The following is a 14,679-nucleotide window of genomic DNA, read 5'->3' on the forward strand; positions in this document are numbered from 1 at the left end:
CTTGTGAATATTAAGTAATGGTTAGGAACCTCCCGCTTCTAAATCTGTGTTTTATTTTTCCTTTTAAGGAACACTAGTGATGTGTGAATGAGACAGCTCCAAGGAACTCCTGCTTCCAATCTTTTAAACTCTGTATATATAAACCATTAGCCAACCAATTTTTATTTTTAGAAACCTATCAATTTCCTGGTCCAGTCATGGGCTGAACCTAACACCAGACTTTTCACCTATACCTGTTTCTCCTTTTTGTGGATTTAGAACAGTGATGAGCATCCCGCAGCCTTTCTGATGTTGTTGGATTACAATTTCCACCATCCCTGGCCTCTGGCAGTACTGGCTGGTGCTGCTGGGAGCTGGACTCCGTCAACATCTGGAAGGTCATCAGTTCCTTGTCCTTTGCTTCAACCTGGAGGCAATTATGACTCAGCACAGGTGACAAGGCAAGTAGCTGTTTGCAAATGTGTTATCGCATTCTGGAGAAAAGTGTGCTGTGGTTTAATGAATGTCAGACCAGAAACAGTCAGCCCTTGACTGTGAGCAAAGGTAATTGTGTGTGTTGTGAAGGTTGCAGTTGCACGCAGTCCCACTCCTAGCTGTGGTTGCAGCAGTTTGTGTTGTTCCAGTGGGGCCCTTGCTAAAGGAAATCCAGAATCTCCTAGTCCTGCACATTTATCGAGCTAAGCCGTCAAGTCCCCCCCCCCTTTTAACGAGCTGCTTCCGTCTTTTTCACCAGATGCACTCATGGCAGCTAACCTGGCTGGCTCCTAACAGCTTAATTAATGCCTCTGATGTCCTGCTCTTTCCTAGACTCCTTTCTTTGCTCCTGACAACCATTCTGCTGTCTAATAACTTGCTTCCCCTCACATTTCTAAAAGTAACCCTCACAGACAAAAATAAGGCTGAACTTGAGAGACAGGGCTGTGAATAGTAATGAGGGCACACTCACAGACGTCACACAAGCTTCTTCCTTCTCCCAATTCTCTTCCTCCACCCCCCGCAAAAACTAGAGGAAGCTCAATACAGGAACAGCACAGAGACTCAAGCAAGTTAGGAGATATTTTGCATGTTTCCAAGACTGCAAAGGATAACAACTGAAAAAGGGACAGAGGCAAACCAACAGGAACACAACCGGTGGACCAATCAATCCATGACCAAACCACAAACGTGCTTAGGGAATGAATTATTGTACTGAGAAAAGCAGTAATGTTGCATTGTCTTAATAAAATTAGAACAAAAACAAAGCATTGTCTTGGGTTCCTAGAGACCAACAATTTGGGGGATGGGGAATGCTGTGCTGAATCTAATTAGCAACAACAACAACAACAACAACAACTATTGTTGTTGTTGTTGTTTAGTCGTTTAGTATATCCGACTCTTCATGACCCAATGGACCAGAGCATGCCAGGCACTCCTGTCTTCCACTGCCTCCCGCAGTTTGGTCAAACTCATGCTAGTAGCTTCGAGAACACTGTCCAACCATCTCATCCTCTGTCATCCCCTTCTCCTTGTGCCCTCAATCTTTCCCAACATCAGGGTCTTTTCCAGGGAGTCTTCTCTTCTCATGAGGTGGCCAAAGTATTGGAGCCTCAGCTTCAGGATCTGTCCTTCCAGTGAGCACTCAGGCCTGATTTCCTTAAGAATGGATAGGTCTGATCTTCTATAAGATGCTGTGTGGAACCTTCTCCTTCAGTGCTCATATGCCAACAAGCAACAAGGAGAGGGAGCTCTTCCTAACTACAGTTGGTGCACCCGTGTTTCTGGATAGTGCTAGCTTAGCCACTTTCATTTCATGCATTGGTAGCTGCGCAACTGGATTACCCTAATGTGCTCTGTTGGGGCTGCCCTTGAGGTTGATTTGGAAAATGTAGGAAGTGCATAATTTGCTGGCCTAGGCACTAAATGGACTTCCTGGCTGCATCCATATTAGACCTGCGCTGGTGGCCTGTTAGCTGCTGAGCCATCTTCAAGTTGTTATTAATATATATGGCCCTGAGCCATATATATTGCCTGAAGTATTGCCTCCCCATATAAAGCACCTAGTAGTTCCCTGAACTCCCCAGAAGTGGCCTTGCTGATAACACTATGACCTGCAGAATGCCATCTGGTGACAATATAGGAAAGCAGGGTGTTATTTGCATGCTGATGCTTACTGCTGAGACTTGGGAGGCACTGACTGCTGTAAACATCGATGTTGAGTGAGCGGGAAGTCACCAGTTTTGCTGAATTGGAATATAATGGTTGAGTAACAAATGTCACTTTCTGTATGGGAAAAAAGAATAAAATATTATTATTAAAAAAATAGGAGTATGTCATATTGAACACAGTACTTGAGAGTAAACATGCATATAGAATTGCACTAATGTGGGTGGGCGTTTATTTAGCTGTACAGTTGTACAATTGAATGGCTTGGAGCAGTGAAGAAAACCCATGTGGTGTGTCATTTCTCTATATCTCTGTTGCCTCAGATCAACCTCTCTTTTTGATGAAGTCCTTCCATGTGATTTGCGGTCAGGATGGCTAGTTTATAACCTAGAGTTTTTCTATGTGGTTTTTTGGTTTTTTGGAGTGTCTCCTGACTGGTGTTTTTCTTTTGCAGGTTCATCCTGCAACATGTCATTGGCACACAAATAATGCATTAGTGGTGAATCTATAATGGACTGTCTGCACATCATTCCACATTATTAACTGTTCTGCAAAGCTTCCCCAGCTTTGCCACATCATTGCCACCTGGAGGGGCACTCTTGCACTATAGCACAATAGAAGCAGGGCAACAAACACACCCCAGGGCATTTATGGCGTGAGAAGTTGCAGGATTTCAACAGGAAGCGGTGAACAAAGCAACAAAGCAGGATGTCTGCCCTGAAACCTATTGAAAGTGGGATCCCAGATCATAGAATTGTAGAGTTGGAAGGGACCCCAAGGGTGATCTAATTTAACTCCCTCCTGCAACACAAGAATAGCTCCTCCAGTACCATCATGAGAGCAAACCATCACAAGTGCACAATGAAAATGACATCTAGGCTCCCCTCCTTAAATGTGGGTATTTCTATACCTTCATTGAAAAGAAAAGTAAGCTGTCATTCCCACAGCATATTTTTTTTTCCATTTGTTCTCTTCGCTTATCTTATTTTTATCAATATTCCCCCAGAACACCATGGGATGTTTGGGCTTTATTCACTCTCATCTTTCATTTTCACCTATGTATTTCAGGATGATTACAGATAAAAGACTGCCTGCTAGTTGTTTCTTATTATTTGTTTCTAGGGTGTCTGTTCCGTTTTCCTTGCCAATGAAACTCTCTTGACAGCTTATTGAAAATGGCAAATTGCTGACTTATAAAATTGGTGGCGGCAGCGACTAGCATAATGGAGTTCTTTTGACAATAATGGCCACGCGCAGCATGTAAGAAGCAGTGTGGTGCAGTGGTTAGAGTATCAGACTAGGTGATGCTGGTTCCAGGTTCTGCAGGCTTTGGGGCAAAACACCCTCCATGGCGCCCTCCCTCTTGGTGATTTACCTCCTTACTGCAGTTGTCACTGGCAGCTGCTACCCATTTGCTTGCCAGACAGAGAGCCAATCAGCAAGCAGGCAGTTGTACCGACCGGGCCAACTTCTCCCACTACCATGGCCTGGGCCAGAGTGATATTTGGGTGAGCGGGCAGGTGGCAAGAGTAAAGGGGGAGGAGCTCTTGGCAATGGGGTGTGGTCCACAGCAGTTGCCAAACCATGCCTGATGTGAGCTGGGACAAACATGCATCAACTGAGTGGTGATTCAAGTCTGGAAGGGTCCTTGCGACATTCTGGGCACCATCTTCCTGAACCATCTTCTTCTTCTTTTTTATAAGAATTTATTAAATTTTTAACAATAAAACACACACAAAATACAAAATACTACAAAATACTACAAAACTACAAAAAACATAAAAATCAAAACACAAAGATACAAAAATCTTAACAAACACTTATTTAACTATCCTTATAATATTCCTAACATTGTTTTGGGACCTCCATCTTCTTCTCCCTCCCCCAGACTGTGCAGGATCCTGCTCTTTAGATTCCCAGCAGAAGCTGTGCTTGAGCAGCACCGATTGGCTGCCTCTTGTGTCGCTCGCGAAGCCACGCCCTCCTCCATCCCCAGAACCGGTCTGTGCAGAGTGTTGGTTGTTAAGCGAGAAGCTTCTCCCTCTCCTTGGAGCACCGGTAAACCGGGCAGGAAGGAAGAGCACTGAGATAATGTTTCAGCAGAAAAGCATGCAAGGCACTTGAAAAGAAAACAAACAAGACGGACAGCATGTCTGATCGGTGCTGCAGGTGGCGAGGGCACCGATGGATCCAGAGGCTGTGCTGTGCAAGAGTGAAAGCAGGAAAAACCTGGTTAAGGTGTTTGTCCATTTATTCCAGCATTGTTCGCTCCAGCCTTCCCCAACCTGGTGCCGTTTGCTTCTTTGGAACTACAATTCTCACCAGCATGCTGGCTCTGGCTGATGGGAGTTGTAGTCCAACGCATCTGGAGGGCGCCAGGTTGGGGAAGGTTGATTTGCTCCAAGTGATAGCAACTCAGGTAGGGGTGGGGGATACAGATCACTTCAGTTTGCATTTCAAGGCAAACTTACATAATTTGTACTTCCTGAACCGAACTGCAGCTTCCCTTCAAAATTCGTGTTTCTCTGAATTTTGCAAGGCAGTTCTCCAGTCCAGTAACGTCTACAAAATTGCATTTACTGGGGTAAAATGTGCATTAAAATGCATATATACATGTATAAATGCACACCACACACACACACACACACACACACACACACGTACAAGTGTGTGTGTGTGTGTGTATGTGTGTGTTAAAATAACAAAGAAAAATTAATTGTATTGGAGGGGTAACGCTTTCAGTCATGTGTATATTGTGCAAAATAGCATATTAAACTGTATATATTAGGAGAAATTTGCACCAAAATGCGGATCAGTTTTCATGAGCACTTGAAAAAGAAAAATCACAGACTGATGTGCAAATATTGAGAACAGAACTTAAGACTGCAAAATGGAGAAATGGAAGGAAACTAAAAGTGATAGATTCATCCCTCTCAAGCAGCAAAATACTCCCTCCCCTCACCCCACAGCTGCAACCAGAGCTTCTTTCAGCTGAGCAATGGCCCTTTCTGCATGCAAAGTACCTGCTTTCTACCACCGAGCAGCAGAAAAAGTCACACCTTGGGAGGAGCGTGGAAAAATATGATTGTGAAGGAAAGCCAAAGGCCGGGGGGAGGGAGTAATATGTTATCTTTTGAAAAAGCTTTCACAGGAGACACGGAATTGAGGATGGACGCTGTAGGAAACTCATGATGATCCATCATCTTGGGGCTGAAAGCACTCAGCTTGAAATATTAAAAAGGCAAGCTGAGGTGCTAGAGAAAGTCAAGAAGAACTTGCAAAACAAGACAGGGGCCTTTAAAGGAGCTGGAGGAAGAGGAGAAGAAGAAGAAGAAGAAGAAGAAGAAGAAGAAGAAGAAGAAGAAGAAGAAGAAGAAGAAGAAGAAGAAGAAGTTGGTGAGGGTTTTAGGTAAGCAAGTTTATAAGAAAACAAATCAATGAAGAAATATTTAAAAAATTAAAATCCGAAGTGTGCCTGTTTAATGTACTCGATTCAGTGCACCATGGATGCAGCCTCTGTAAGCAGAAAGAAATCCCATGCGGTAACCTTACTCTAGGGAGTAGGGAGTAGGGAAATGATGACAAACCTGTTATGCAGCATATTCTTATCTAATATAGTGACAGAAATTCTTGAACCATTTATATGAATGCTAATGATGCAGAAGTTTGAATTAAAGGGTTCTGGTGCTCGTGGGATAGCTTCTCCCTGGGCTATCTCTGTGAAGTTCAAATTGTGTCCTCCTCGGTTTCCTGAAAAGTGAAGAACTGATTTTCCCATCACTGAGAAACAAGCCAGAAAGTTGCTTTCTGGTTTCCCAAGTCATTAACATGGGGCAGTATTCAATGACCACATCCCATCACTGCATGGATTCCTCTTTTCTCCCCCCCCATCTCCTCCCCATGTGTATGCCCTGTACCCTCCCCAAATCTGCTCCAGAGGGTTCAGGGAACCAGTAGAAAAAAATGAGGGGTGCATGGGGGTGGGGGAGAGGGGAGAATGTTCTGATGCTCAATGAGAGATCCTTGCAAGAGGCTTGGGTTCGTTGGATTCAATCCACACAGAGTCTCTTCAGTTTTCAAAATGCTACTGAGCACTGTGTGAATAATAATAATAATAATAATAATAATAATAATAATAATAATAATAATAATAATAATTTATTTGTACCCTGCGCAGCCCCTCTAGACTGCTTTCTCATCACAGCACTCCACAAGTTATCTGCTCACGACCAGACATACTTCATTTTTCACTTGTCAAACCTGGCAGCCAGGATTTCTGTTTTGCAGCCCATTCAACCGTCTGGACATCATCTTGAGAAAACTGATCGTTCTAGTTAATTAGCACCATGGTAGGCATTTGATTAATTCGGCATTTAAAGGCGAACCTGCCAAATTTGTGCTTTTCAAAACATTATGCAAATCAAAGCATAGCCATTCTTCAAAGTTTGCACTTATCTGAATTTTGCAGTTCTCCAAGTAATGTACACAAATACCAGTACTAGAGTGAAATGTGCACGAAAATGGGTATATTAGTGAAAATAACTTATGGAAATTCATTATGCTGGAGGGGACTGCTTGCAAAAATGTGTGTGATAGTCAAAACTACATGCCAAAAATGTATTATTAGGAGAAAGTTGCACTAAAAGGAAGATGTATCTTCATGAGGATTTTTTTTAAAAAAAAATGCAAATTGTTGCAGAAAGGCGGAGAACTGAATTTCAGATGGGAAAATGAGAGACTTAGACAACTGAAATGAATGCAGATTTGCGTATTGCTAGTTAAAGGTAAAGGGACCCCTGATCATTAGGTCCAGTCGCGGACGACTCTGGGGTTGCGGCGCTCATCACGCTTTACTGGCCGAGGGAGCCGGCGTACAGCTTCTGGGTCATGTGGCCAGCATGACTAAGCCGCTTCTGCCAAACCAGAGCAGCGCACGGAAATGCCGTTTACCTTCCCACCTGAGTGGCACCTATTTACTTGCACTTTGACGTGCTTTCAAACTGCTAGGTTGGCAGGAGCAGGGACCAAGCAACGGGAGTTCACCCCGTTGTGGGGATTCGAACCGCCAACCTTCTGATCGACAAGCCCTAGGCTCTGTGGTTTAACCCACAGCACCACCTGCGTCCTTTTAAGCTAGTTAAGCTAGTTAGGAGCACATTAAAAACAACCCGCATATGTCTTCTACAGTTCATTGTGCAGTTTAAGATCAGCCATCCATCCAGATCTTTACAGGTAACTCGCAACTTATGCACATTTAACTTGTACATACTCAGCTTTGTGCACTTAGCAAAATAAATAGTGAAAGGGGGCAGGCGTCTGGGGGGGAAAGGCTTGGCCAATCCCACCCACCATTGAACCCGATGCGTTTTGGCTATACAGTGGTACCTCAGGTTACATACGCTTCAGGTTACATACTCCGCTAACCCAGAAATAATGCTTCAGGTTAAGAACTTTGCTTCAGGATAAGTAAGAACAGAAATCGTGCTCTGGCGGCGCAGCAGCAGTGGAGGCCCCATTAGCTAAAGTGGTGCTTCAGGTTAAGAACAGTTTCAGGTTAAGAACGGACCTCCAGAACGAATTAAGTTCTTTACCCGAGGTACCACTGTATGCAGTTTTGGTTTTACACTGGAACGTAACTCCCGTGTGAGTTGAGTGCTACTTGTATATGTTTCTGTAGTTTCTGAAAACAGTAATCCAGACAACTACTTGTTGTGCCCACAAGCATATGCTTATCCTGTGGAACTTTTCACTTGTAACACTAGCTATAAAGGAGGGCTGAGCTCTTGTGACATTCCCACTCCTGCATTGCCACTTTGCAGTTCTGCATGGCCACTTCTTTGTCCTGGCTCAGCCAGGGATACGCTGCCACAACTCCCCCCACCCTGCTGAGGTCTGCGAAATCTGTCCCTTTACATATCTCCGATGAGCATGGAGGAGCAAACAGAGCCCCACCCCAACGGACAGTGCTAGTTAAGTCTGCAAAGCAACATCTGTTGCAACATCTGTTTCCCCAATAGCAAGCAGCATCCCCAGCCAAATGCAGACTCCAGCTTCTGAGTCCTTACATACATATATATATACATACATACATACATACATACATTCTTTTATTCAACCGTCAGTCAGAAAAAAATACATTTGTACTGAATTAAAAAAACCTCTGAAGGAACTTTGAAGAAAAAAAGGAAAACATAACCCACAATGGAATGGAGCTAAACAGGTAGCCCCATATCGATACAATCAATTAAAATCTTGTGATGCTTAAAAGCTAAAAAAAGAAATTTAGCCACCTGGGAGGCTGTATTTCTAGTGACATTGTTCAGTAAGGATAAAACCTGTCTTTCTCTGGATAGAAAGCTAAATTGACGTAAAAGTGGAGCTATAAGGTTTTGCCTGAGTTCTACATAGAGAGGACAAGTCAGAAGAATATGTTCGGTAGACTCAACCCCGCCCATAGTACAATGACAGGTTCTCTGGGTGTATGGAACTCCCTTGTACCTTCCCCACAATACCGCGGAATCAAGGGTGTTTAGTCTAGCCGCTGTAAGGAGTCTGCGGTATTCCACGGAGTGGATTTCCGCGAGATAAGGGGCTGGTGTCATTTGATATATCTGGTCCGCTTCTGAGTCCTTTGCTGGGTACATTCTGTTGCATTCCCATTGCAGATAGATAGATAGATAGATAGATAGATAGATAGATAGATAGATAGACAGAGATAAATAGAAAGTCCTACAACCCACATTACCCCATGAATATAATCCTAAAATTAATTTGTGAAGTAGGGGAGGAAGACACACCATAAGTAGAATCTGAACTCAGGACATCTCTTCTTCCATTATTTTTATGACCGGGAAGGTAGCTGATGGGGCTTTAATGCTCAGTGAGTTAGGGACTTCCTCTGCATGCAAAGACAGGCTCTGTCAGATTGAGCAGACAAGACCAATAGTGGGTCCAATGGTTAAGAAGGCAGTTTCTGCACATGCTGTCAAGGGAGGGAGGGGAAGATGGGGGCACATCAACTTGGGAAGGTAGCCCTCTTGGAGATGGAAAACTCTGATGCTTAACCTCTGCTGCCTTGCAGGACATCTTCAATAGAAGAAAAGGCTAAGGAGGAAGCCCTGCACAAATCCCTAAGGCAGTTGGATGGCATCTTGTATGCCAGCAACTCCGGCAGAAAAGATGGCAAACGTATTGCTCTGCTTCCCTTTGGACCACACCAGCAATGCCAAGAGGGGAGTCTTGTCCTCTTGGCAACCCAGGACCTCCATACACACTGCCCAGGCTTGCACCCCAGGGAGGTCACTTCAGTGCTGCTAACGCAGCAGGTTGACTTCACCTCCAGAGGTGCAGACCATTGTCTCTCAAGGCAGAGGCCATCAACAATGGCAGGGAAGTTTCTGACACTGATTGACGGAGCTGGTGCAAACAGTCCTGCTCACAAACAGTCCAGAAAACAAAGCTGATCCCAGGGGAGACAGGGAAGGGAGACGTGAATGACCTGAATAAACCACATAGCGATCTCTCACCCCCCAACCTCTCAGCAGGGACTCCTCCAGGGGTTTCCCAAGGTTTCTCCACCACTATAAAGTTCAAAGATAAATCCAACTTAATCAAACGTGCCTTCTTCATACAAAGAAAGGTCTTTAATAAAATTATCCACTCACGCAGTAGGCTTTCCAGTCCGAAATTCACTCCTGCGACTTTCTGACCTGCGCCATTTTCTCACCGCTGTCAGACGGACTCCCTTGTTGCGCCCTTCAGCTTTCCGAATTCTTTCCAAATCCAAATTCCAAAATTTTACAGGGTATAAAACCCCACCTCCAAATTAGAATCCGTTATTTAATTTATGGAAGCTCGACGCTTTCACCAGAAGCCAGAGGCTGCGCAACGCCGGGTTAGCGATGCCTCCCTTGTGCCTGCAGCTCGATCCCGTCTTACGGATTTATAGTAAAAATCCACAGATCGGGAGAGCACGCATTGGCGCCGCTGGGTGCCATGATCCACAAGGTACACCTTCATGGGTTTTGGGGGCAGCAGAGCCTTTGCAAAAACCCCTAAAATCCCTGACGTTGCTCGGAATTCCCCGGAGGGCTATTCCGCGCTTCTTCCTGATGGTCGCGCCGAACCAGAAGTCTCCAGGTTCAATTCTCAGCATGTCCCCTAGAGGACTGCTGCCAGTCAGTAGATACAGTACTGAGCTAGGTAGATCAATGGTCTGGCTCGGTATAAGGCAGTTTTGTGTATCCCTAACTCCAACAACCATGGGAAGACCACCAGTTCCCCAATCCTGTTGGAGGTAGTCTGAATAAACCGAAATCCTCTAGTGAGCCTGCAGTGATGTCCCTGGGCTTATCAAGCTAGCAGGTGGGCACATGTGTAGAGGTGACACTGTTCTGGTGAATATAGGGCAGTCCCCGTCCCCCCCAATCCAGACCGTAAATGGGCTACAGCTCCTTTGAGAAATGCATAGGTGATTTCATGAGTTGTGGCTTCTGGTGTCACAGCCTGTGACTTCCAACCCCAAGGGATCAAAGCAGGACAGGGATGCTGGATCCTGACCCAGCCCAGACAGGCACTGTGCTGCAGGATTCTAGAAGGTCTGGTTGTTTACCCAGTGAGCTACCATAGGGGCTTTGCATCGTGCTTGTCATAAAGATCTGGAGAGAGTTTACCTAAAGCCTACATGAGAAGTGAGTAAGTGTCCAACACTCCCAGGTCCTTCACAATCTTGTAAAATGCTTTGTATTTAAACTGAGTATTGAGCAGCCCAGTTTAATCCTAGCTCCTAACTGCCCCCGACCCCGCAATATCCTTCACTGCTTGTGAGGAGCTGCTGTCAAGCATCCAGGAATCCCAGGAGAACACACCACACACAAGAGAAATATTGGCCTGTCATCCGCGGGTTTAGCACTTATGCAACACCCCAGTGAAATAAAAGGATAGTTATTATTTTTTTGATCTTCGCTGGAGTGTAAAAAGCTGCATTTTGGAGAATCGAAGCAATGAATTAACTGCAGACAAGCACAAGTTTGTAATTAACCTATTTGGACCATAGAATCATAGAATCAAAGGATTGTGGAGTTGGAGGGGGTTCTCGAGGGTCATCTAGTCCAACCCCTGCCATTAGCCTTTGCTCTATGTGTATTTGCCCTTCCCAGAGTCGGCAGAATGAGATGAGTGCCTCAGGCAGCAGACGCTGGGGGCAGTGCAGCAGGAATAGCCACACCCTTCTGTTGGAGATCAGCGTTGTGTGTGCCATGTCCAGCACCACTACCAATGGAGAGCTACCTCACACAGCTGATCCCTGCCGAAGCTTCAGGCGTTTCAAAACACTGTGCAGGTAACTTCCGTCATAGAGCTTCAGTATGCTGATGACAACATAGTGTGCGCACTCTCACAGGATGACCTCCTGGAGCCTTATTTGCCCCTACAGGTTCCCACGGTTGCGCCCGGTGAGAAAACATGGAAGCAGAAAAGACACCTGAGGCGGCTGGCTTCAGAGAGAGAAAGATTTATTTTTTCTGCATGCAGAGGCACTTGCGGTGTTCAGACAGCCAAGCAAGTACAAAACTAGTCAATTTTCAGGCAGTTCTTATAGACAGTTCTCTGGCTCTCCCCATCCCAGGAATCTGCCTCTTGTACATCCTTGTCCATTTAAGGAACATTTCCTATTGTACATTTCCTGTTGTACATATAAGGCAAAAGGACATTTAGCCCTGAGTTGGTTCATGCGCACTCCAGCAAGGCCATCCTATTTGTGACCTAGACAATTCCTCTCTGTGCAAGGTCGACCTTCTACTGTTATCTCCAGACTCTTAGTCATAGCTTGCCAGAAAGAAGTGCAATGCAGATCAAAGTTCACAGCTTTACAAAGAGGTTTCATAAAGAAAAGCTTAAAGAGTTCTTTTATACTTCTGGACTAACAATACATTCAGGTAAATATATACAGGTTAGCTAATTAACCCTTCACTCCAAACCATCCTAAATATCTTCGCAGAAGCTTACGAAAAGCTTGGCCTATCATTCAACATCCAAAAAACCAAAGTGCTGCGCTAAAAAGCACAAAACAACCCCTCTGCAGCGCCACAAATCCAGCTCAACGTTGGAAAATGTCGATCACTTCTCCTGCCTGGGCAGCTATCTTTCTATTCAATGGATACATAATGGCTTGAAGGGAGAACAACACCTGGGCTTTGCCTAAGAGTTTCACTTCAGACACAAACGAAAATAATATTCAAAATATCTTAAATGCACATCATCAATCTGTTCTGTGAATGCTGATAATTCCTCACTGCTCCATGGGGAAGCCTGATAATTATTTCTCTCAGCATGCAGAGGACGGTGCCTATTTTAAGCATAGAACATGATGCCTGGGCAAAAAGCCCTTGAAAAGTTTCCAGAAACTTCAGTTGGGCCAGAATGCGGCTTCTAGACTATTAACTGAAATGGGCAGAACACAGAACTGCAGTCCTGATTCATCTGCATCGATGACCAGTTAATTCCTTGGCTCAGTTCAAGGTGCTTCCTCTTGCCCTTTAAAGCTGAAATTACTTGTGACTGGATAGCTTAAGGACAACATCCAGCATCTGAGCTCTTGTGAGTGCCTCCAAAAACTTATTTCTGGTGGGTAAGCACAAACTTTGACCACAAGCTCTGGAATGCCCTCTTATATAGTGCTTAGTGGCAGAGCTAGGCATGCAGAAGGTCCCAAATTCAATCCCTGGTATCTCTAGGTAGGTTTGGGGAATGTATCCTGCCTGAAACTTTGGAGTGTTGCTGCCAGTCAGTGCAGGCAAAATTAATATAGATGGACCAATGGTCTTAGTTGGTATAAGGTACCTTCCTAGCCCTGTCACTCAATATAAGCTTCCCAGTGCATAGTGAAGGATGCTTTTGGGAGAAGTTGAACCAACTATCTGTTTTAACTGTTATTTCAATTATTGCAGTATCATGTTTCTTTTATGTCTAATGTAAGTCAATTGCTTTTCATCACAATGTTGCCTTTTGATATTGTCTTGATTATTTATCATAGACTCATAGAACTGTAGAATTGGAAGGGACCACAAGGGTCATGTAGTCCGAACCCCTGCAATGCAGGAATCTTTCGCCCAACTTGGGCAGCGAGAGCCAGCATGGTGTAGTGGTTAAGAGCAGTGGACTCGTAATCTGGTGAACCAGGTTCGCATCCCTGCTCCTCCACATGCAGCTGCTGGGTGACCTTGGGCTAGTCACACTTCTTTGAAGTCTCTCAGCCTCACTCAGGAGGAAGGGAAAGGAGATTGTTAGCTGTTTTGAGACTCCTTAGGGTAGTGATAAAGCGGGATATCAAATCCAAAATCCAAACTCTGGGGGCTCAAGCCCACAACCTTGAGATTATGAGTCTCTTGTTCTACCTACTTTTGGGTTCCCTTAGTAACATAAGAGAACGACTGGATCAGATCAAAGCGTTATCTTGTCCAACATCCTGTCCTCACTGTGGCCAATTAGGAATCTATGGGAAGACTGCAGGCGAACATGAGAACTATGCGTGGTCCTCAGCCACTGTGACTTGCAACCATTGATAGCTTTGCCCTCTATTAATCTGCCTAACCCTCTTTGGAAGCTGTCCAAGCTGCTAGCCATTTCTACTTCTGGTGGGAGCAAGTTCCATAGTGTGCTGTGTGAAGAAGTCCTTTCTTTCTTTCTTTCTTTCTTTCTTTTTATTAAAGATTTTTCTGGTTTACAAAAGTGTGTGCAATGTCTCTTATATTTTTCCATGTAACATTTTTACAGATCAGTTTTCAAATCTTCCAACAATCAGCTTCACTGGATTATTCCAGGCTCTAGGGTTACGAGAGAGAGGGAGAAAAAAACCCTTCCTATCTACTTTCTCCAAACCACGTATAATTTTATTCACCTCTCTCCTGTCCACCCCTTATTCGCTTTTTTCTACAAAGCCTCCAACATTGGAACAACGCTTCATTTTGGGCTTGCTCTAGCCCCTGATATTCCAAGTATGGCTGCGCCGCAGATTTCTACAGCAGCATTATGATACCGGTACTAATAGGCCTTAGCACTGAATCTGCTTTTTTATTTATTTATACCTGCTGTACATCACCTTGCTGACAAAGGTCCGTGTAGTTAAAGCTATGGTTTTCCCAGTAGTGATGTATAGAAGTGAGAGCTGGACCATAAAGAAGGCTGATCGCCGTAGAATTGATGCTTTTGAATTCTGGTGCTGGAGGAGACTCTTGAGAGTCCCATGGACTGCAAAAATATCAAACTCATCCATCCTTAAAGAAATCAGCCCTGAGTGCTCCCTGGAAGGACAGGTCCTGAAGTTGAGGCTCCAGTACTTTGGCCACCTCATGAGAAGAGAAGACTCCCTGGAAAAGACTCTGATGTTGGGAAAGATGGAGGGCACAAGGAGAAGGGGAGACAGAGGAGGAGATGGTTGGACAGTGTTCTCGAAACTACTAACATGAGTTTGGCCAAACTGCGAGAGGCAGTGAAGAATAGGCGTGCCTGGCGTGCTCTGGTCCATGGGGTCACGAAGAG

This window comes from Lacerta agilis, chromosome 6 (genome assembly GCF_009819535.1).
Source record: "Lacerta agilis isolate rLacAgi1 chromosome 6, rLacAgi1.pri, whole genome shotgun sequence".
In the NCBI taxonomy this organism is placed as follows: Eukaryota; Metazoa; Chordata; class Lepidosauria; order Squamata; family Lacertidae; genus Lacerta; species Lacerta agilis.